Below are 26,116 nucleotides of genomic sequence, written 5' to 3' on the forward strand. Positions count from 1 at the left end.
AACATAGAGAGTAGAATAGACCTCCTAAACCTAGATCAACCTTCCGTATATTGAACTCCTCTTAGGATGAATAATGAAAGAGACATCCATTCCCTTTAGACAGCAGCCTTATTTAGACAAATAGGTTTGTGGTTTAGCTTGACAGTCCCACAAGAGAAACATAAGATAATTTGGTGTTAATACATTTCCAAATGTCTTGGTTATTCATTTGCTTCCAAGTTTTGTTATTACATAAAGAAGAAATGTGGAAAACAGAAAAAAAAAAGAATTTCCAGCAATGAAAGCACAGAAGCAGGACAGTTGGAAGGGCAGCTTTTATTAGGATGCTCTAAGTCCTCTCCAGGGGATGTGTCCTCTTCAGTAAGTAGCTATTTTGTCTCCTCATTGAGTAGCTGGGGGCCACACCCTATCAGAATCAATACGTTTCAACATCTGAGTCAACATCTGAATATGACCCTTTTATTCTACTTTCATTCTGACTCTTTCACAATTTGATTTCCTGTGTAGTTTACCTATAGTGAAACATATCTGCAGGCCAATCGCAATGGCTCACGCCTGTTGTCCCAACACTTTGGGAGGTCGAGGCTGGTGAATCACATGAGGCCAGGAGTTTGAGACCAGCCTGGCCAACATGATGAAACCCCCACCTCTGCTAAAAATGCAAAAATTACCTGGGTGTGGTGGTGTGCACCTGTAGTCCCAGCGACTTGGGAGGCTGAGGCATGCAAATTGCTTGAACCCGGGAAGTGGAGGTTGCAGTAAGCCAAGATCAAGTCACTGTACTCCAGCATGGGTGACAGAGCAAGACTCTGTCTCAAAAAAAAAAAAAAAGAATATATATACATATATATACACATATAAGAATATATATACATATATATACACATATAAGTATATATATGCATGCATATATATACATATATACTTATATACGTATATATATACATATATGTGTGTGTATGTGTGTGTGTGTGTGTGTGTGTTTGTATTTTATATATATATATCCTTATTTAGCCTGTTAACATGAAAGTTTTCCTTGGCTGTTAACCTTCTTTTTTTTAAATTTAATTAAACATTCTGAGTTTACCATTGAGTAAGCTTTGATAGCATGGTTTAATATTCCTAACTTAGATAGTCTCCAAAACAAAGAAGAAGTGGAATTTCAGAGCATGCAAGGCTGATGGCAGCCCCAGAATGTGGTCATCAAACCAAGTATATGTACCTGAAGGGAGTCAGTCTTGTAGACAAGGCATGCTTTTCTGGCATGGCTGCTTCAGCAGGATGGGGACCACTTAGATTTGAACCCCCACCATGTATACGTTGATTACCTACAGGAAAAACTGATGGGACATTCAAACACTGGTAGAGTTAGATGTATCTAATGAATCCATTGTCATAACTCAGCCTTCCATACAACCCCAAGAAGCTTCCAAGCCTAAAATAATTTTAACCAATATTTTGAGTAGGCAGGTCCATGCAAACCTACCCCAAAGTCAAGGAAGCTGAGAGACCAAAGAAAGAGGCTGACAAATCCAATTGTTTGGAAAGAAACATTTAACAGGGGCTTATGAACAGAAGCCATGTCTGCATCTCAGATGGTGACAAAACAAGGTGGTAGATCCCCATGCCACTGCTCCCCAGACCTAGGAATTACACACTGTAGGGGAGGGGCACCTGTGCTTCAGAGGGAATGGATAGAAATTTGCCACCAGGGCAGGATTTACGGTCAGCACTGCTCTTACACAAGGAACAACAGAGAGAGAGGGAGATCACACCCAAGATGGAAGCTGCAGCATCTCAAAAGTACAGCCCATCCCATTGGCCACATTCTATTCATTAGAAATGTGTCACTAAGTTCAGCCCACACTTCAGGTGGAGGGAAATTAAGTTCCACCTCCTGAAAGGAGAGACATGAAGAATTTGCAGACATATTTTTTAAACCACCAAAAATATATTGTTTTAGTCATTATTACCCTGTGAAATTTGTATACTAGGTTTCAAGACATGTATCATGTTCTTTTATATTATCATTAAAACAAATTGCATATTACACATTTTAACTTAATGAACTTAAATGTATTGGGTTGTGTGTGTGTGTGTGTGTGTGCACGTGTGCGTGCAAGAAAGAGAGAGGCTAGGAGAGAGAGAAATAATACCTATTTAAATAGTGCAAGGGAAAGAAAACACAATACAAGCTACTTCATGGGATTCAGATTTGAATTAACCAGCTATAAGAGATATTTTAAGGAATACTACACAGAATTTGAATGTAGACTGGATATTAGGTGATCTTAAGAAGTTAGAAATTTTGTTAGGTATGATAATGATATTGGGCCATGAAAGAAAATGTCCTCTTTGGAAAAAGGTACTGACTGACATTTTTTGGGGGTGAATATGGTATCTGTAATTTATTTTACAATTTTAACCTCCTTCCAAAAGGTGAACAAATATGCCAAAATTAGCATTTGTCAAAACTTAGTAAAGGTTATGCGGCTGTCTGGTTTACCATTTTCTACTCCTCTGTGCTTGAAATTTCATAATAACAAGTCAAAAAACAAAAACCAAGCAAACAAAAAAAAATCAGTGCAGTGCATCTGCCTCCATTGGAGTGCACAGGCCAGGGAGTGAGGTGGAGGCGAGAGTGTGGGCTTCCTGCAGGGTCAGTGTCTTGCCATGTCGAAATAAACTCCATTACAAAATGATATTTTATATGTGTTTGTTCATTTATAGACTATTGTCTATTCAAAATTGTTTATATTTGATTTCATAGGCTATTTTAGGGAATTTGAAACTATTTTGACATCATCTAAGTTTTGCCTATTATAATGCTGTTAGAACTGAAACCACAGTGACTGGGTTTTGTGTGTGTGTGTGTATGTGTGTGTGTGTGTGTATGTGTGTGTGTGTGTATATGTGTGTTCGTTTGTTTTGAGACAGGGTCTGGCTCTGTCACGCAGGCTGGAGTGTAGTAGCACAATCTCTGCTCACTGCAACCTCCACCTCCCAGGCTCAAGTGATCCTTCTACCTCAGTCTCTCAAGTAGCTGTGACTACAGGCATGCACCACCACATCTGGCTAATTTGAAGTGACCGTTTTAATAAGGGTGTCTATAAAGGCCACCCAAAGCCAACATATTTTGGTCTATACATTCTGGAAAATGGCAATACAGGATTCTCTCTGGTTCTCAGTCTGCCCAAATGATCCAATCAAATACAGTGGGTTAGAATGTGTGAAAAAGGGCAACCTCCAAACCAGGTGAATGTATGTCATGATTCATTTTGCCCCAAGTGAGACAGCTTCAAAGGAGTGGCTTGGGCTCTCCAATCTTTGTAGCTTAAGTCTCTGATTTGCCCAGTCTCAGTGCTAGATACTGACAGCTTGGGTTCAAGAGGCTGAGAATACTGTGGAAGAGGCAAGGTCACCAGGTAAGAGTGTGACCATGAGACCAAGGGGTAGAGAGAGAGATCCAACAGTGGGGAAACTGAGATAGCAGAGGGGAATGAGGGCTCGGAGGGAGCTGGGAAGGAGGGGCGATTGCAATTGAGGATGGAACCAGAGACCGTTGTTGAATTTAGGGTCAGAAAAATCTGTTGTCTACATGAAGAATTAAATAGAGCAAAGACAATTGTTGCTCCAACTCCAGGTTTCACTCATAAAACAACGTGGGGTAGGTCTGCAGTTACCGAGTGAAGGAAACCTTGTGTCTAATTGATCCTTTTGAACATTTACCTGTAATGATAGAATTAAAACATGATCTGTGCAGCCCTCCTGCTGAAATGCTTCAAGCATGCAGTGCATGGGGGGCCGAACAGATCTCATTGCACCCTCCCACTAAGGCGATGCTCAAATCTGTCATAACCATCCTCTGAATTCCATCTTGGAGGGAGCTCATTCCATCTGTTTGTCACGAGCCCCAGTTGGAGCTGTGTGAATTTGAGCCCTTTAAAAATGGTTTTCCCTCAAAAGCTCTTTATTTGTGTGTACGTGTGTGAACTTCCCCAACAAATCTCAGATGAAGTTCACCTAGACACCATTACCACTCTGTAACTTAGTAATGGATGATATGCAAGCATAGCCTCTTCACTTCTGCTTGTAACAAAGCTGATTCCCATTCACTTGCCAGAACAGCATAAAATTCACCAGTCTCGCAGTGGCTTTGCCCACTCTGCAGTGCTCATCTCATATTTTTATCAGCGTTTGTCAGAGACTCAGGGTTCAAACTATTGGAGGTCCAGATGACATCTGGCTTCTCAGCTCCCCCGGAATACTGGCTGCAGTGCTTATCAGTGCATTATTCATCAAAACTGATGATGCAAGGTACAACATGCTGTCTGTCATTCAGTGTATGAGTCGAAAGGAGTTGGCAGAAATGCCTGGTGTTCTGTGAGCAGCATGTGATCAATAGTCTGGGTGCTTGTTCACTTCGTGTTGATGACTATTCCCTCTGGTACATTTCTGTATATTTTTGGGTTCACTGTACTACCAGCTGTGCAATTTTTCTTCCTCTGTTCCTCATACCAGCCCTGATAGTCAGAGCAGAAGGATCAACCTTTTAGTGTGGTGAGTGTCAAATCAAATAATCTAACGACCAAAAGCAGGGCAGCAGGCACTGGCAAAAAGAGACAGTTCCAATAATTTCCGAGTGTACTCAGTAATAAAATCAAATGAGCTGCGCTGATATTCAGACTTTCTGCTACTTGACTCAAATTAAACAATGCCAATACTCCCCTTTGCTCCTTCTCAAATGACAAATCATTGGCATCCCTCTTCCCATTTTCTCCATTAAGAGTGTGTGTGTGTGTGTGTGTGTGTGTGTCCACTACTGTCTGTAAATCCCATTCCCTCAAATTAGAGGGGACTTAGTTCCCTTTGTTAATGACAAATGCTCAACATTGTCACTGAGTTGAAGAGTGTGAGATGATGTTGTTAGAAATTGCACAAGATGTTCTAGAATCAATACTGAAATCCACCTTGTAATATCTGAGATGAAGAAATTAATTTTCACTCACAAATCAAGCAACTGTCCATCTCCTACAGCTTTCAGAATTTTTTTATTATTTTAAAAGGATGTTTGTCCAGACATAAGGAAATATAGACGTTCAAATGAAAAAAGCTAGTTTTTTGTTTTTTTTGTGTCTTTTTTTTGAGACAGAGTCTCGCTCTTTCGCCCAGGCTGGAGTGCAGTGGCGCGATCTCTGCTCACTGCAAGCTCCGCCTCCCGGGTTCACGCCATTCTCTTGCCTCAGCCTCCCAAGTAGCTGGGATTACAGGCGCCCGCCACCACGCCCGGCTAATTTTTTGTATTTTCAGTAGAGACGGGATTTCACCGTGTTAGCCAGGATGGTCTCGATCTCCTGACCTCGTGATCCGCCTGCCTCGGCCTCCCAAAGTGCTGGGATTACAGGCGTGAGCCACCGCACCCGGCCGAAAAAAGCTAGTTTTAAATGGCCAAATCAGTCTCAAGTTTTAATTAACCTTTTAGCAATTATCTTAGAAAATCTTTAAGATTTTAACATTCCTTGTAATTTGGAGTTTTTAAGAGCTCATTTAGAGGCCCCGCTGTCTCAGGCAGCAGTGAAATGTGTTGTTTAGCAGGTGATTTGAAGGCTGGGTGGCCAGCATGCACCCTGGTGTTGGTCCCATGTCCATGGCTTAATAGCTGTGTCCATCATTTTTGTCAGGCCTGATGATTACTCCATGATCACCACAAAATGTTAACTGGTCTCCTGTGTCTCCACACCTCTTAGGCATTAAAAAAAGAAGGATTGTTTATTTTTAGAATGAATAAGTCTGGCTAGCCTGATTTCTAGTTGACAGTGATATTGTTTTGTCACAATGAATACCTCAACAGGAATTCCAAATCCTAGAACTTGCTTTGGACTCAACACATCTAACCACTCTTCAGCTGATATCCACTTGCTGACAAATGAATCTCTCTGGCCCCTGGACTGTGCCCTGAAACACAGCTTAAAACAGTTAAGTGCATAGACAATATGCCACAACATGGCACAGCTGTAGATGGGATGGGACAAAAAGAGGCAATTGTTAGAGTAGTTACTGAGGTCACAAATTCAATTTTGGTTAGTGTTATGGTTCAATCATGGGCTCTTATTCAGACTGTCCAGGTTCAAATCCTGGCTCTGCCATTTCCTAGCTCCGAGGCCACTAGTACAGTTAATTAATCTCTCTGTTGTTCAATATTATTCTATGTTAAGTGTAGGTAATAACATTAGTCAGGACATAAGTTGTTGTCAGGAATAAATCGAGGTGTATCATGTAAGGGATTAGCAAGCCCCTGGCACCTAGTAAGTGTTCAATGAAAGTTATCTATTATTGCCAGTGACTAGCAAATTGAGACTTCGTAATATTTATTTCCATTCAATTCTATTCAACTGCAACAGTATTACTGCGTATCTAACAAGTTAAAGCATTGTCCTACGTGTTGAGGGATAAAAGTATAACAAAAATATGGCTCTGACCTCAAAGAACTTAGCATTGATGGAGTGAAGTTATACCTGGCTAACAGCAATGAAGGTTTGAAAATGCCAGAACAGAGGCACAAACCATGTTTACACACCATTTGGGTTGGAGGAAAATCTATGATTCTTACTTGAAGTGGAAAGGAAGATGGTAGAGGACAGCCAGCTGATCATTTGAGCTAATCTTGGGATGATAAGTCAGAATTATTAGTAAAAAAAAGATTGGAAGTGTGAGAGGCTATTCTGATGGATTTTGGGGTGCAGGAAGATGGGAAGTTGTAGGGATTGTTCTGAGACTGACAAATGGTCTGATACACATGAAGCATGCATCTTATTTCATGGGGAGCCTGCATGACACAGGGAAAGGAGCATCAGCTTTGGAGTCGGTTTGACCTGTGACTGGATCTTTGTTCTGTCTCAATAGACATGGCCTGGCCATGATGCGGAACCTCACATCCGTTATATGTGTAACGATGATGATGATAATCACATATGTTCCATAGTGTTGTTGTGGGCATTTATGGGAATAATATAGGTAAAGCACTTGGCATTTGATAGCCACCAATGAATATTTTCTTTGTGGAGCAGAGAGTAGGAGGTTTGCTCAGCAGTTTTTCAGATAGCCCAAATGCCAGCTGGAGCTCCCCTGTGCTCTGAGGCTTAGGGAAAATAGACTCAAGCTCCCAGTGCACTTTCTATGCTGTCTCCACATTGCCAGGTCACTTCTGGTTGTGAGCTTCACCCTAACTCTCCTCGTGCCCCTTGCTTCTCTTCCAGAAGCTGTCCTTGAGCTGAGAATGGTAGGATGAAGTTTTTTTTTCCCCCTAGGCAGAATGAACAGTAATCCCAGAGACCCTGAGATGAGAAAAGGGTGTTTGACTTATTCAAAGAAGACCAAGGAAGCCCAAAGACCAGAGAAGAGTGCAGGAAAGGGGCGGTGGTCTGAGATGCAGTCAGAGCAGTGGCAAGCCCCCAGAGTCTGTGGCAAAGACTTCAGGTTTCATCCTGAAGAGGAAGACAGGTCTTTGGAGAGTTTTGATCAAGGAAGTGAGATGAAATATCTTAGGCTTAAAAAGAACTACTCTGACATCTAAATGGAAAATGGACTGATGAAGCAAAAGAAGCCACAAGGAAGCCAGTTCAGAGGCTATTGAAATGCTCCAGGTGAGAGATGATGGTGGTCTGGATGAGGGATGTAAGAGTGGAAGTGGTTAGAAATGCTCTAAGGAGAAGTAAGATGACCCATTTATTGATCGGATACAAAGGTGGGAAAAAGAGGAGTCAACGGTGTGTCCAGGGTTTTTAACCAGAGCAACCAGGGTCATTACCATTTACTCCGCGGGGAAGGACTGAAGGAGGAGCACATGTGGGAGGGATGAGTTCTGTTTTGTATATGCTAAATTTTAGATGACTTTTCCCATTGACCATCTGTGTTAGTCTGTTCTAACACTGCTGTAAAGAACTACCTGAGACTGGATAACTTATAAGCAAAAGAGGTTTAATTGACTCACAGTTCCACATGGCTGGGGAGGCCTCAGGAAACTTATAATCATGGTGGAAAGAGAAGGGGAAGCAAAGCACATCTTACATGGCAAGAGGAGAGAGAGAGAGAGAGAGAGACAGAGAGAGCACACACAGGGGAAGTTGCCCTTTTTAAACCATCAGATCTCATGAAAACTCCGTCACTCTCAAGAGAACAGCACGGGGGAAACCACACCCATGATCGAATCACCTCCCACCAGGTCCCTCACTCTACACATGGGGATTACAATTCGAGATGAGGTTTGGGTGGGGACACAGAGCCAAACCATATCATCATCCATCAGGTGGAAATGTTGAGCAGGTAGTTGAACACATAATTTTGGAGTTCAGGGGAGAAGTTAGGGTTCAACATTAAATTTGGAAGTACACCATTCTTCACTATTGGATGAAAATATTACATCTACAGCTTAAAACTGTGGGCAATAACATGCATTTTTATTTCTGACAAGGAGGAAATAAATTTTTTCTGGGTTAGTTTGCTGTAAAGACCAAATACTCTGCAGTGCCTAGGAGGCAGGAGCCTGGGAATAAGTCCAGCTCCACATGTTGGCCTGTGTGTGTTGTCCAGTGAGGGAACTGAGAGTCCAGCACCAATGAATGTGACACACAGAGGCCCAAGTCTTGGAAGAGGAAGCAGAAATCAAAACTGCTCCAGAGCACATCTGGAATAAACAAGCAAAGCTCATCTTCCTTTATTTTGTGTTTTGTAACACTGAGCAATTTGATTAAAACAAATCAGCAGGACAAAAAATGAAGTTGCTTTTCTGTGGGGAGACAAAATCAATGAGAAGAATCAAGGTTGAGTAAATATCTTATGGATACTCAGGGGAGATAATATTCCAATTTCCAGAATTTAAAGGAAAATTTTTAGAATTAGTTGTTTTCTAAACATAAAGTTACTTTTATTTTGTACCTTAAATGACATTGAAAGTATGGGGCACATGTAAGAGTAAATAGTTCACACCTAAGAAGGTCCCAAAAGTGCTTATAATATGTTTTTTACCAGATAAGATGTGGACATTTAAAATAAAATAATGTCTTTACAAAACTATTTGCATAAGTGATTTAGATAGAGTTGGCATCTAAACCAGATTTGGTGACACAGGTGAAATGATCTGATTGGCTGTCATAAATTTCAACCCAGGCAATGACACTGGAAAACAATCAATGCCTGCAAGTGTGTCGCCATGGTGGTGCACCACTCAGAGATGCCTCCAAGGGTGAACCTGCTACAAAGAGTGCGCATGGCCAACAGCCCCTGGTTGTGCTGACTTTGGGATCTGCCTCAGCTTTTGAGCAGATGTCAAGCACTTGCAAGGCAGCCTCCTGCCAATGACTGAGCAAAGCAGCAGTAGATGGGCTTGCAATTTATTTCTGGACAGTGAGATGCTCCTCTTTGGGCCCTTCTTGTGCTGGAGCTACTCGTTGTGTTAGCCGAGGCTTTCCCAGGGCTACACCATGGTCTGAGGCTCTCCTCCCCATTCTTTCTTCCTTCCCTCGCACCTTTGCAAGTTGTCAGACCTCCATAATGGTCTAAAAAGCTTTTCCTAACTGCTCTTGTTTCTTTTCCCCTTTCTCTTTCAAGTCACTCTCCCCAGTTAATGTCTTGTGCTTCTAGCTCTGTCTTGGCATCTGCTTCTGGGAGGACTCAACTAGTTTATTGCATTATCTTTTACTTTGTCATATCAGGGAGCCCCCAGGGAAGATGTGGGAAGATAATAATTAAGCTTGCTTTTATTGTTTTTCTTTTATTTGTATTTTCCCCATTAATACCAATTTTTGCTTTTTAGGAAGATATGACAAACTCTAGGTCATTCCTTGTCTCCGATTCCTGCTTTTCAGATTTCTGCTCTGGCTAGGTTACATAGATTCTTTCTGAGAGAGAATTTAGCAACTCTCAGGTTAACACTAACCTTTTGATTTAGTGTGAATAGTAACCGTTTGATTTTTAAAAAGTATACATCTTTTAAACATAAATTTTACTCTGACAACTAAAAAAACTACAAATTTTTATCAACTATTTTCCAATTCTTCCTTGAAGTCCTCTGATGCAGAATTGGTTTCTACCAAACATAACAGATTTATATTCTCTAACCACAACATATTTAGAGAGGAAAGATTGTGACGGTGAATCTGAAAACAACTGAGATGAAGTTGGGATGGGTTCACCCAAATCCAAGGTTTCCTCAGATAAGAATAACAGGGCTTTCCTGAGCACAGGGCTCATTGTCAATGAAGCCTCACAATTGCCAACCTCTTAGTGTCCATGTATGATTTTTATCTGATTTTTGTTTTATAAGTCTTACAAGACCCATTATCCTTCTTTCTTATTTCTCAGCTGAACAGAATCCCGACATAAGTTTGGGATCATGAACCCATGACATCAACATAGTCAGGTTGAGTATGAAGAACACTGTGCTGTGGTGACAGGGAGCCTGGTTTCTTCCTGGTTTTGGCATTAGCTCTATGTGTGACCTCAACCAAGTCACTCAAGCTGTTACAGTCTCTCTATGTGGATGAAATGAAGGGGTTGAAATAGCTACTCACTGTAGCTCTGAATGGCTATAATTCTATGAAACTAGAAAAGAATAAAATGTGTTTATAGTCGTTCTCTGACCCTATTTCTCCTTTTTTAATAAACAAAACACAATCCTAAAACACGTTTGTTTTTTCAGAGACAGTTTTTGCTTTATTCACACTCCTTCCTCTGCTTTGTGGGATGATCTCAATGAATTTCTGAGGAACTGAGAAGACCAATTTCCAAATCATCTGGAGTAATTAATTCCAGTGGTTGGAGTTAATTATGATTAGGCAATTCATAAAGTATACAGTAGAAAAAAAGCAGCAATTGATGAGACTTCATCTGCAGTGAGATTTTTTTCAAAGGCATTCTTCTGGCAATGCATTTCAAAGTTAAACATATGTGTGCTTCAATGGTGGGAAAATAGTTTACGAGGGTATCATTAGGTACGGGTTTGAATTATGTGCATATGGCCCTATGTATATTTTTACAGATATGATACATGGCTAATTGGTGTATAACATGGGAAAATTAATGACTATAGCAAAGACCTCCACTCTGTCATGTTTTTTATACTATTTACTGTAGTATATTTACCAAAAAATCCATTAGTAAAATGGCATTATATTATGAAATAATTTTAATATCGATGTGAAAAATTAACAGGAATATATTGAGTATAAAAACAATAATTTGGGAAGCACTCTGTATTATAAAAATAAAGAATTTGTAATAATGCAATAACAGGCTGTATTTCTGTTTTATGATTCTGATAATAAAGCACTTAAGTTCCACTTTCATGGTTTATGCTGTTATCAGAACCCCCTAATATAATTAGATGGCCTTGTTTTAGATAATTACTTATATTTCCTTATTGCATAGCAAAAATCCCACTGGAAAAATCCTCAATATTTTAAATGTAAGAGCTATATTGCTGGAATAGGCCAAGAGAACTGGAAATCAACTTTATTCATAATACAGGGGCCAGGATTTTTGCAAGCTGAGTAAAAATGATAATACCACTCTCTTTCATTTTTACTTTTTTATATTTCACAAATTGATTTTACTTTCATGATTTCTCTTATACTATTCTCTTACCACTCCTGTGAGTTAGTTGTCATTATCCACATTTTATAGATGGGGAAGTTCATGCTGAGGGGTTGTGGTCAGATTAAGTGGTGGAGCAGAGATTCAAACAAACACCCATCGTCTTACTCTAAAACTCCATTCTACTCACAACTTTTGAAATCACAAGAAAAACAATCTGGTTAAGAAGTATCATGAGTATGGTATGTTTTGCAATGTTGTGTTTAAAAGTTTATTATTTAAATGTATTTCTGATCCTTTCTCAGAAATGCCTATACTTCACCTTCCACCTTGGAGTTAGATGCCTGGGTTCTAAGTCAGGTTCTGTTATCAACTGACTTTGCGTCCTTAGCCAAACAACTTGTCCACTCCAAAAGGTGGTGGTGGTGGCAGGGTTTGGACAGTTGGGGAATGGGGGGATTGAACTCTTTTTCTAGATCTAAAGCATCTGATTCAAATTTTCTTAAACTAAAATTAACATACTGCTGACTGATTGACGATATCATTGTCATTTATGACACCATACTGTAATGTTATAGGATGCGATCAATCACTCAGAAAGTTTCCTTCAATAAGGACAAGCTAAAATAAGCTTGCATAAGATATTTACTTAGAAAATTATTATATGTGGAAAGTTTTTCTCTAAAATATCTTATATAAATAGGGCTAAACTTAGCCTACTCTGAAGTAAGAAAAAGAAAAGAAAAGAGAAATAAACAGAAAAGAAGGGATAGGAAAAAAGGAAGGAAAGGAAAGGAAGAGAAGAAAAATTCTCAAACATTAATTTACCTAGTCTTAATAATTTTCATATTTGTTTATTAGGTTGGTGAAATAGTAATCATGGTTTTGTCATTACTTTTAATACTAGTTTAGGATCAAAATCTATAGAAATATTTTAGTTATGGTGAGTAGGAAAACAATCTCACCAGTCATTTGACATTAACATAAGCATGCTTGCTCACATTTACTGTGCTAAATTACATAGAATTGTCTAGAAATGGTACAAATGCATTTACAATGGAAAATGCAAGTGTAGCTCAAATAATCAAATAATTGTTAAAATACTGCCCACACCTGATAAATAGATAAATTTGGAACTAATTTCAAACTTTGTTGTAAATACAAGCATTCAACTTTTGCTCCTGAATGTCTATGACATTTCAGGTAGAAGTTGTCAACTAAAACATTTCTATTTTATATTTCAGCCCAAGTTACATATGTTTCTTGTCTTATGCATTTGCAACAAGCCCTGGTCAACTTTGTCCTAAGGAAAAAAAAATCAATGTCTTAATGACAGCACTGTTTATTATGGACTAAGCATTTATGTACATTATTTACTTCTATCTTCTAAACAACCCTGCAACTCAGGTATTGTTGTCTCAATTTTGTTCATAAGAAAAATGAACGTAGTAGTATTTACCTGCCTCTCAAGGTCAGTTGGTTTCATTAACCACAAAACCTACTGTCCAGTTTGTATCTTATCACTGATTTTAGTAATTTATGCATTTATATGGTAGGAAATATGCATACCAGTGTGGTGGAAATCTCTCTGTATTGGTTTTCCTGGAGCATAGGGGAATTGTAGATGTGTTCATGAGTAGTTACCAGAAATAAAAAATTTTCCCCCAAGAGGAAAATTCCTTTATATTTGGGGATGGGTATCCATTAGTTATCTAAACTGATGCCCTTTTGTGTTCATTTATATTTTCTGTATTCCTGTCCATTCTCAAACTTTTCTGGGCTTCCTCTCACCCCCCAGCAAATGCCCAATTTTTCATGAGAGAAGGCATGACCTGGGACATTTGCCTATTTTATATATAGAACTATAAAGATAACGATACCCTCCAGCAAATGAGGAAACCTGTGAGCTGTAAATGCCTGTGTCTCCAACTAATTCACAGAATTCCCTCCAAGGGAGGGACTTATTTTGCATTTGAACTCCAAAACACCTTTCAAGATTGTTAAACTTAACACCAGCCTGAAAATCCCAGTCATGCTGGAGATCAATTAACTGCTTCCAGAGCTCTGCTAGCAACCCTTTAAGATGTTTGCATTTTAGAGTAATTTGGCCATTATCACATTTGCATCAAATGAAAACACATCATTATTTTGAGTGATAGGATGTTCAGTTAGAGTACTCAAACCCTCTAGAAGCTTGCTTCTTTACCTACTTACCTTATCTAATGGTCAGACACCTTTTTCAGATGCCTTTTTCCCCTCTGTATCAGTGTCGAATCTCAGCTTGTCTTCTTCCGTACACTTGTTTTATTTGATTTCATTCTTTCCACTACATGATTGCTTCCCACATTCCCACATTAGGATTTATATGCTCTGAATATCCCACTCTTACATTTTTCAAGCCAACTTTCTCCTGTTGCTTCAAAATTTATTACTTGACTACTTGATTACCTAATTATTTGCCATTAACTTTAACATTTTAAAATAACAATCTTTTATGGCAACAATTGGAGCTCATTGTAGAAGATTTATACAATTAGATAAGGAGTAAACAGAAAATAAGAATCACTGCAGTATCAGCCACCAGAAATAAACACTATGGTGTATAATTTTCTTTATATTCACGGATATTTTTATTGTCAAATACTACAATAATAAATTATGCTGTACAAACTGTTTTGTAACCGATGCCCACAATATACCATGAATATATTTCTATCTTTCTATTCTTTTTCAGCCTCATTTGCAATGGTTTTATAGTTTTTTCTTATATGGATATATACAGTTTATCCAAGTAATTCCCTGTTGTTAGGCTTGAGATTATTTCCATGTTTTTGGGTATCTTAAACAAGCTTATGATAAACAACCTTGATAAATAAATCTTTGGCACATCTATAATTTCCTCAGAGTAAATTTGTAGAAGAGGGATTACTGGGATATAGCTTGTACACAATTTTAAGATTACAAAAATAGATACATTTTTACAAAACTTCATCCAGCATAATTGTACAAATTTAGCCTCGCTAATGGTGCTGATGGTTTCTGCATTACTATTTTTATCATCCCCAAATATTACCAATTTTAAAGTTAATTTGCTATGTAAAAATTCATTGATTTTACTAGCATTTATTGTAATATCTGAAAAAAGTGCACTTACAAATTTTCCTGATCTGTCTTTATATATGTGTGTATATGTATGTATGTTTATTGATTCTTCATGTTCTTTACTCACTTATTTGTTAGGGTATGAGTTCTTTCTTTCTAATTAATTCATGAGGACATTTCCTGTATTAAAGATAGTAAAACTTTAATGTTGTGTTTGTTATAAGTATTTTTTCTAGTTTGCAAAAAGTCTATCAATGATTGCATTTGTTTCAACAGTTCAAAAACATGTGAGGTCATCTTTCCTTTAATGAGCTTTTTATTTTGATATCACAATTATCAATATATTTTTGACCCTTATATACATTTTAAGCTATAGTACAGCTTCTAGTACGTTTGTGTTTTACTTATAAAAAATATAGATTTGCATTATTTAAAAGAGTTTGATGTAGGATTTTTCTTCTCAGTCAGGTTGCAAGCTGGGGACCTCTGGCTGGCAATGCCCAGCCTGGGCCCCACTCAGCCTTGCTGGTGTGCCCCAGCTTGCCTGTGTTATAGCCTGTACCTGCGTTCAGTGGTCCTGAGCTCTTGTACCACACCCAAGAAGAATGAGGATATGCTGGACTTTGAAGGGTGATGAGGGCAGAGAAGAATTTTATTGAGCAATGAAACAGCTTTCAGTGGAGAGAATGTGGGGGTGGTTCCCTTACCTGGAGGTGGGAAAATTCCACCTGTGGCTGGGTCCAGGACCTCTTATGGACTCAGAATGGGGAGTGTATGCTGATTGGCTTGTGAGTATGTAAAAAGGTTAAAGTGAAGATGCCACTCAAAGGTGGGCACAACAGTGTAGGAAAGCAATTAGGAAAGGGTAGGTACATGCGAAATAAGTAAAGAGTGGGGCTCAATCAGAGGAAAGTGCACCAAACGGGAAGACAAGTTCTGAATTCAGTTGGAAGATTTAACTTGTAGCTTGGCTTTCAGGCTTTAAACTGTCTTCAGCTTGGAGGTGGGGTTTCACTGGGGAAACACCCCTATCTGCCCAGGCATATTTGGCTGCCTCCTACCTCTCTCAAGTTCAGAACAAAACAATGGATTAGAAAGGTCATAGAGAAAGAGGCAGAGGAATCTCCCCTACTACATTTCCCGTACCTACAAGATGCTTCTGGGCTGGTGGGGAAACTTTGATGCTGATGGGACATGATCTTAGAGGAGGTCAGGAATAGAGGCTCATCTTGCCCAGTCATGTGGGTAGAATTGTCGTCAGCATCTGGAACGGAAGTGACAAGGAAGCAGGGTGCAAGCCTGGCGAGCACTATTTGTTGCCTGTTCCTCTGTCAGTGGTTCAGCACATGAATGTTGCCCATCTGTAGAGGGTTGCTTTCCTTTTGGGATCATCTCCCTTATCCCAGATTTCACTGAGTCCCATCCAAACTGAGTGTGAAGACCCCACCTTTCAAAGGTACCACTCCGGAACAGAGGAGGGTGCCACTGACACCCAGAGGAACCGAGTGGTATGGAAAGGAAAACAAGGTACAACTGTGTCATGGGAAAACCCATTTTGAATGCTTTCTGTGTCGTGTCCGTCCCGCTTAAACATCTTTTCTGGCAAGAATTGGTCTTAGTCATGATGATATCTTCAATGCCTGAAGTGTAGTAGGAACTCAGTTTCATAGAAATTCATTAAACATGCTACATGAAGGAATTGTGTTGCTTTAAAATCTGTCACCATGTTTAATTACTTTCTGATGTCTGCTAGATAACGACGATACAAATTGTGTGTTATTAAAGTAGTGTGCAATTTACTTATTTTTAAAAGATAAGAATAACATGGTAATCGGGGCTATGTATAGTTTCAGTGTATCATCTCAACCTCTTAATTTTATTTTATTTATTTATTTATTTATTTTTGAAGACAGAGTCTCATGCTGTTGCCTAGGCTGGAGTGCAGAGGTGCAATCTTGACTCATTGCAACCTCCACCTCCAAGGCTCAAGTGATCCTCCCACCTCAGCCTCCTGAGTAACTGGGACCACAGGTGTGCACCTCCATGCCCAGCTAATTTTTGTATATTTAGTAGAGATGGGGTTTTGCCATGTTGACCAGGCTGGTCTCAAACTTCTGGCCTCAAGTGATCTGCCCACTTCGGCCTCCCAAAGTGCTGGGATTACAGGCATGAACCACTAAGCCTGGCCCTCAACCTCTTAATTTTAATGAGCAAAGATGAGCATGTCATTTTAAAACAAATGAAAGAGGCCAGAGGAAAATAATAATTGTAAATAATTATTGGGTATCTGCTATGTGCCAAGCACTATTGTATATGCTTTATGATTAATATTTCATTTTTCTTCACTACTATTATTTTGGTTCACAATCAGAACTACCAGTTTATGTATAAGGAAATTAGGGCACAAAGAAGTTTAGACAAGCATTTTTAAAAAGATGAGAGGAGTGACTTAGAATTTGCATTTAAAAAGTAACAGGAGACCAACTGGATATAGAAATTGAGATGATATAATTAAAGTCAATTACATTTTGCATTCAAATATTTATTATCACCTCTGTAGCTAGAACTATGCTAAGTAGTGAGAGGGAATCACGTTATTGGGCTGCTATACAGAAGTATTTATACCACAGTTTTAAAGATAACCACTGACCTACACTAGCATTTGATAATCAAAAGATAGGATAAATGTGTATTCCAATAATCAACAAGAAAGTTAGTGTATGGAGGAGTTTCCAGTCTGTTTGTGGAGAACATATAAAAGCACACACAAACACACACACACAAGCAAGCTGTTTTTATTTGTAAAGAGCTTCAGTTATGGTTTTATCAAAAACATAAATCATTTGAACAGTACAGGAGAATCAATAATCTGATAAGCAAGTTGTAAGCAAGTTCCAAAAGATACCATAATGACATTAAATATTCTAGGTCGGTTGGCAGGAATGAGGTCAATGTGTTGCCTTTGGTTTGGATAAGGGAGGGTTGGGCCTTTAAGGCCTTTGTGGGGTTTTGAACATTTGGAAGGCAGTAAAAGAAGAGAGACTAGACATTGGATGGGAAAATAATCTTTGCTATTGATGGGGGAAAATTTGAGAATCACAACTTAAATAAAGCATGATGACCCTAAATAATAATATGTTGAGTAGAATATTAATTATTGACTTCATTACCTCACGGTAATTGTGAATATTAAATAAGGTAATACTTATGAAATCTTAGCCATGATTCTTGATTATTATGAACATATTTACTTTAAATGAAGTAATGCCTATAAAGTGTTGGACAGAGCAAATGCTTGAGAAATATTAGCTATGATTCTTTGCTGTTATGAAAATGTTTTATTCTCTGTGACTTTTTACTTCTGCTTCATAAGTTATATGAATACAATTCTATGCAGAGGTTTTTATTTCTTATTTACATAATCGTTACAGGTTTAACCTTAAGGAAGATGGCAGTGTTTTCTAATCATGTTGCACAAAACATCATTTATGAAGAATGTTTTGGGATGCTCTAGCAGATGATAGTATTTATCTGCCTTACTGGACTGCTCTATTTTATAACAGGTTGATTCATGAAGGTTTGCTGGAGTCAAGGTTGCTATAATGAACGTCCAATATGTGTAAAACTATTTGAGAAATCTTGGTTAATGTAATCTATCTCACATTCTGGAAGACATAAAAATAATAATGAATATAAAAGAAAGCAAACTCAAAATCTGCTGTGACTTAGAATTATAGAATCATTGAATTTTGGGCTGGAAGGATTTTAGAGGAGAAACTGAGGCTCAGAGTGCGCAGAATGAATATGTGGCTTATGGAAATTCACATACAGATAACAGCATCTATTATATTTTGTCTCATGAAGTCATAACAAGTAGAACATAAAAAGCTTTTGATAGACATAGCTCCGTGCTTCCTTTTTATAATGTAAATGTCATTAAAACAGTTATGTTGTAGTCTCCACTATAACAAGGAAACATAATATTTGTTAGATGAATTGAGAAAAAATAATGATTTGATACCAATAGTTAGGATATAGGGCTGATTTTCTATTTGTTTTCTCATTTCTGCCTTCCTGAGATTCTCCTCTGTACTTGTTTTTCAATGAAACTCAGAATAGAGCCTTGACCTTCTCTCATTTCTTGGACTTATTAGCTGGAGATAAGAATACAAGAGAAAAGTAAGACTATAGAATGGTTTCCTTGTGACTTCATTTTAGAATCAATGACACTTTATAAATGGCTATGTGACATCAGCAGACAACTTTGGTTATCTGCTATCCACATAACCATTACCAAAACACTTAGAACTTTGGTTTTGCTATCCTTAAATGGGATTAAAATGTGTACCTACCTCACTGTGTTGCTGAGACTTAAATTAGGTCATACTTTTAAAAAGATTACAGAGTGTCTTTTTAGAGTGTGCACTCATTATTCTTCCTATTAATCTTATTATTAGCATAATAATTGGCATCTGCCTGACACATACGAGGGATTTTGTTGAGTTAAAAGGTGTCAGATATGCCACAGATGTCCTCATGTTCTGTGGTAGGGACTATTGTATGACTGTCTCATCTTTTAAAAAATCCTGTTGGCTTCTAGCAGAATATATTTCTTGAATCTAACTTTACGTGGAAATTCTCAATATGTGAGTGCTAGTAGAACACAATTTAATGACTTTCAGAAAGAGCACAACCTCCTTAGGACCACCTCAGCCTGCAGATCACTGATAAAAACAGCTGGAGTTAGCATCTGTTCCTTACAAATCTTTCGAAGTCATAACAAAACTGGCCTGATTTCATAACCACAGTATGAATTTCAGTTTGTGTGTAGGAAACATGCCTAGGAAACCTAATAAGACTGGACGCATATGATGAAGTCCTTGTCCTTTAACTTGCATCGAGAAGTGCCAATGAAGAGAGACTAAAAGGAAATAAAGTGTGCATTTGACAATTTCCTAAGTAAGCATGGATTTTATCCTTCCAGGTTGATGCAATTTGGCAAATCTGTGCCCTTTTAATGCTTCTCACCACTCTCAAATTACAGTGGGGGTAGGTTTGAAATTGATCACTCTGACTTATAGTCATAAAGGTAACAGAGTGAGTGAGAAAACCTAAAACAGGACTCCCCTTCTTTTTAAACACCAGCTTTCCTAACGTGCATTTTTGTCTCCAGTTCCTTTGGCCACGCTGTAATCACTAGTGAGCTCTTCTGGCAGTTATAAGTCACATGTCATGTGACAGATTTTCCTGTATGATTTTCATTAAAATGCTTTGGAATCCTGGGACAGAAAGAAATTATGTAAATGTAAGTTTTTATTACTGTTTTGTTTTTATTACTTTTTCTCCTCTGGTTTTTTATCGCCTCATATAATACAGGTAAATATGGTGATCCCATGTTGAGATGGGGGTTTTTTTCTAATGCCTCTGGTCTCATACTTTGCATTCGATCCATGCTAATTTAATTATCCATGATTTCTTAGGCAAAGAGAGGAATTCAGACTCCATGCTGTCTGCAACTACTTCAGTCATTCCTTTACTGCCCGTGACACCATGTGAGACCTGCAGATGCTAAACAACCTCTCCCTGCACCAGCTCAAACAAAAAATGCTAACCATATGCAACTCCAACCTGTTTATCCTTAAGCAATGCAAAGCCATGCAGTGCTACAGACGGGCAGTGGGGGAGAGCACAGAGCTGCCACTTCTCACAGGGTTGCCTTGTGAGAGAGCAGAGCATGGAAGCACAGGAATTTAGGGCAGGGATGGTTGAGCTGGGTTCTTTTCTTTCAACTTTTCTTAGTGATAAAGACAAGAGCTCCTCTGAAATTTTATTAACATGTGTAGAATTGATGAACTGTTACTTAAAAGGTTAGCCCCTGGATTTGAGATTAGGAGTCTGAGGTGTTTTTGGGGACTGTGGATTCTGAATTCCTAATTACTCTGAGACATGATCTAATAGCTACTGGTAAGAACTGAGAGTTTGCCAGGAAAAAATAAAGAGTTTTAATTCATTTTAGCTCATATTTAATTTGAATGATAGTTTTCTGTAGAACACTATTTTTGGCATAGATCTTTTCAAAGCATTCTTCACTTTGGCAGCTGAAATTTCTGGAAAATAATCCTAAGAAATTAATAAATGTAGAAAATTTAAAGGGCACTGTAAAATGAAAATTAGAAAATAGAAAGGATAGAAAAAATAACTCAAAATGATATTAGAATGTAAAGTTATAATCTCAGTTTTTTCCTCCCAGACTTATTTATTCATATTTAATATTTCTCCCCCTTTGAACTGTAAAACAATATAGTCAAATTAAAGAGTATTTTGGAAAAGAATAAAAAAGAATGCTTTACTACTCCAATTTATTATTTCCTTTGTGCATATTCTTGTTAAGATTTTCTTCCTCTGCAACCTCCTCACCCTTGATTATTATTATTATCTCTCATTACCTGAGAGATACAAACAGATCTGGTGAGATAAGCTTAGGGAAATCTTTCTAAACATCCGGAACAAATAACCATATAAATATTAGAGACAGTGAGGTGGAAATCATAATTCTTCAATTTAGTGAAAAAAAATTGTACATTTTCTAGTTAAATCCAGTTTGTATAGGGGACCTATTTTCAGTCATCTCTCAGGTATTTATTCCTATGGATCATGGCATGTAAGTGCCAAACTGAATCTAAATTGAATGAAACTATCTCTGTCTCTGTCCAAAAAACAATCTTGTGAGTCAGCACTACTTATTCATCTTTAGCGGTCAAAACCTTGTACTATTGGCCAGGCACAACAGACAGATGGGAAGTAAAAATATAAAGAGAAGCTATAGTTCTTACTTCAGGCAAGAGTATCCATATCTGAATAGATACTCTCAGAAAGTAGTGGTTAAGAGCTCAGGTCATGGAGCCAGACTTCTTGGCTTAGAATACCAGCACCTCCACTCACTAGTTCTATGACCATGGGCATGGTACATAACTTTGCTGAGACTCAGGTTTGTAATCTGTAAAATTAGGATACTATTAGAATCTAACTAATTGGACTGGCATGAGGAACAAGTAAGCTGATGCATGTAAAAATACCCAGCAAAGAGCCAGACATACATATTATTATGGTTGTTATACTTAATATTTTACATTGTCATCACATTTCAAATACTGTGCAGGATATTTGATCACAACTAAAATCAAACTGGTAGTCAGCAACATATAAAAAAGATTATGTGTTATGACCAAGTAGGATTTATCCCAGGAATGCAAAGCTGGTTTAGCATCTGAAAAACAATCAGCGTAATACATCATATTAGTAGAATAGAGAACAAAATCCATGTAATTATCTCAATAGATACAGGAAAGGCACTTGAAAATATCAAACACCCTTTCATAATAAAAACACTCAACCGACTAGCAATAGTAGGAAGCTTCCTCAAGCTGATAAAAGGCATCTCAGAAAAACCCACAGGTAATATCATACTTACTGGTGAATTGTAGTACACTTTTCCTGTAAGATCAAGACAAAGATGTCTACCCTCACCACTTCACTTCAACATTGTGCTAGAGATCCTAGCCAGAGCAACTAGGCAAGAAAAAGAATTAAAAACCACCCAAATTTTAAGGAAAGAAGTAAAACTACCTTTGTGATCGATTATATGATCTTATGTAGAAAATCCTAAGGAATCTATGCCAAAAGAAAGAAGTAATAAACAAGTTCAGTAAGGTTGCAGGTTAAAAGATCATGATACATAAATCAATTATATTTTTATATATTAGCAATGAACAATCTGAAAGTAAAACAATTTCATTTAAAATGACATTATATGTGATAAAAATAATTTAGAAATAAATTCAACAGAAGTGCAAGGCCTGTACACTGGAAACTGCAAAATGTTGGAAGAAGTAAAAGAAGACTTGAATAAATGGAAAGATATCTCACGTTCATGGATTGCAATACTTAATATTGTTAGGATAGCCATACTACCCAAATTGATCCACAAATTCAGTGCAATCTCAGCTGCCTTTTTTGTTTTTGCAGAATTTGAAAAGTGGATCTTAAGATTTGTATGAAGATATAAGGGATCCAAAAGAGTGAAATCAATTTTGAAAAAGATGAAAAAACTTGGAGGACTCAACACTTCCCAGTTTCAAAACTTACTACAAAGCTACAGTAAACAAGACTATAAGGATAGAAATAGAGATAAACAAAATAGAATTGAGAGTTCAGAAATAAACCCTACTTATCAAAATATTTATATAGACCTTTTCTCAAAGGAGATACATGAATGGCCATTAAGCTTATGAAAAGATGCTCAACATCACTATTCATTAGGAAAATGCAAATAAAAATCATGAGATGCTGCCTCACATCTACTAGAATAGCTAAAGCAAAAACAAAAGCAACAACATAAACCATATAGGCAATAAGAAGTGTTGGTGAGAATGTGAGAATTTGAAGCCCTCATATAATACTGATGTAGTGCAGCCATTTTGGAAAAGAGTTTGGAATTTTCTCAAAAGTTTAAACCTCATGAACTGCCTTTTTACTCCAAGGAATAAACCCCAAAGAAATGGAAATTTATCTCCACATAAAAACCTGGACATAAATGTTCATAAAAGCTTATTTCTGATAGCCAAAAAATTAAAGCAATCCAAATGTCCTTCAACTGATGAGTAAACAAAAGTGGTACAGCCATACAGTGAAATATTTGAAAACAGAAATGAGTGAATTTGTGATATATACTACAACATGGATATATATGCCTAATAAATGGACTAAAAGCACTTCCTCATAAAAAAGCTTCTATTATCTTATAGAATGAAGAGGAGATTTCTTCATATAGACAAGATAAAGTATTTCCTTGGTGCTATACTTTATCCATGACGAGAACATTCTCCTAAGTGAAAGAAACAAGTCACAAGAGACCAGATATTGTATGGTTTCATTTATAGGAGAGACCCAGAATCGGCAAAATCCATAGAGACATAGGTAGATTAGTGGTTGCCAAAGGCCGGGGGAAGGAAAAAAGGGAAGCAACTGCTAATAACTGTGGGATTTCTTTTTGAGAGAACTTTTTTTTTCTTTTCTTTTTTTTTTTTGAGACAGAGTCTCACTCTGTTACCGAGGCTGCAGTGCAGTGGCACCATCTTGGATCATTGCAATCTCCACCTCGGCTCACTGCAATCTCCACCTCCTGGGTTTGAGCTACTCTCCTGCCTCATCCTCCTGAGTAGCTGGGACAACAGGTGCCTGCCACCACTCCTGGATAATTTTTGTATTTTTAGTAGAGACAGAGTTTCACCATGTTGGCCAGGTTGGCCTTGAGCTCCTGACCTCAGGTGATCCACATGCCTCGGCCTCCCAAAGTGCTGGGATTATGGGCATGAGTCACCATGCTTGGCCAGACATTTTCCTTTTGAGGAAAATGTCCTAAAATCAAGAGTGATGATGGCTGTACCACTAGGGGTATATTAAAAAGCCATGAATTTTACACTTTCACAGGATGAATTTTATTTTGTGTGAATTATATCTCAATAAAGGTGTTAATAAAACAAGCCAAAATCTGGTTGTACATTTCTTTTCATTATTTTGCCTTTGCCCTTGCCTTTTATTTTTTCTAGAGTTTTTGTTCAAAGTCTGTGGAGTACTGGGGAAATCTCCAGTGACTACTCCTTAAGAGTAGTGTATCATCCTTCAGTGAATTCATTCCCAAGAGTCAACAGTATTATTTGGCTTCTGAAATTTATCAAGGCAACTTGTCAGTGTTGTTGCTTATCCTGCTTAATCACACAACTAAGAAAGAACACTCTGTAATTTTCCATATTAGTTTTAAAAAAATCTGTGGTCAGTTAGAGAATAAAAACATCTGGGAGGAGATCTCAGCATGGACACTTCAGTTCTCTGAACCTCAGTGAGCACAGGCTATGCTGACCAAAAGCAGGATGTGGGTTCCATGGGGGACCTTATGTTAGCATTGTATGATTTGGAGATGACCAGTGCTGGCCTATACAGGGTCTTTCAGTCAGAAAGCTCAAAGCAGCCTCCTATCATAAGAGGATGTTTATTTAAATTATTTTAATGTAGCTTTTAAGGACTAAGAAGATTTATCTTTATGAAGCTAAAATACTGACCAAAAACACTCAAAAAATCTTTTATTTTTCTATATAATGAAGGGCAGGTTTCTTCATATAGACAAGGTAAATTCATCCCCGATGTTACATTTTTGCTCTAATTTGTTAATTGGTCAGTCTATAATAGCCTACACTGTAATCATTAAATAATTATACAATACTTTCATTATGTTCACTGTCTGCAAATAAACGTTTGTGAATAACTGCCATGTTAGACATTATTCAATTTAAAACCAAATGAAAGCAACATATATTCTCAGTTTTGTTACTTGTCAGTGAGGAAGTTAGAAAAAAAATTAGAAAATTTTGCAAATCAAAACTACAGGTATAGGTTAGAAAAGGTGGTGTGACCATGCTATTTCCTCTTGCTCTGGCCCACCTCTGAAACGGATAGAAATGGGATAAAATAGACTAAAAAGGGCAAAGATAAAACGAAAACAGATAGAAGCGGATGAGGGATTTCAATATGTTTTGGGAAATGGCCCTTGGTGGACTCACGAGCACGGAGGAAGATCTTAAGGTTTAAGATCTCGTAGTGATGAAAGTAACAAAAAGTGAGCTGATGGGCACCTCAGAATTTCTAAGGGACTCAGAACTTGGGATTAGCAGTCCAAGACAGGGCAGGGTGGAAGTATCGCACTGAAAATCAGGAATGATTAGAAGTATCTTAACAATGTCAGAGCCCAGTAAAGTCAGCTTTCTCCACTTTCCCCTTGGCCAGGTGGACTGGGAGCTATCCTCTGAATAACCTAGAAGGGGAAGCCTCAGGACTCAAGAACATTGCTCATCAATGAACAATCCTGTCTAGTGGCATAGAGTATTCAATCACACTTAATCATACTTTACTAAATTATTCTTAAGTATAAATAGAAATTAGAGTAATAACAATCCAGTTTTTGATGGAAGTCTACAAGATGGAGAGAGAGAAAAAAATTAACTTGAAAGAAACAGAGATCATGCTGAGAACAGAAGAAACATTAAAAATTAACCAACCAACTAGCCAACTAACCAACCAACCACCACTACCACCAAATAACCACACAAAAACTCCAAAAGAATAAAAGAAAGCTTTTAAAGCAATATCCTCAGATTTAAAAAAAGGGGTATAGTAAGGCATTCATTAAAAAAAGCTAAAATATAACCAGAAAGTTAAAAACTAAATTATAAAAATGTGAAAATATCTTCAAAAGTAGGATAAAAAGATCTAGGATGGAAAAACAAGAGAAAATATAGATACAAATATTTACATATATAAAATCAATCAAAAAAGTCTAACATCCTACCAATACATGTTCTAGGAAAAGAGA

Source organism: Pan paniscus, chromosome 17 (assembly GCF_029289425.2).
Source record: "Pan paniscus chromosome 17, NHGRI_mPanPan1-v2.0_pri, whole genome shotgun sequence".
NCBI lineage: Eukaryota > Metazoa > Chordata > Mammalia > Primates > Hominidae > Pan > Pan paniscus.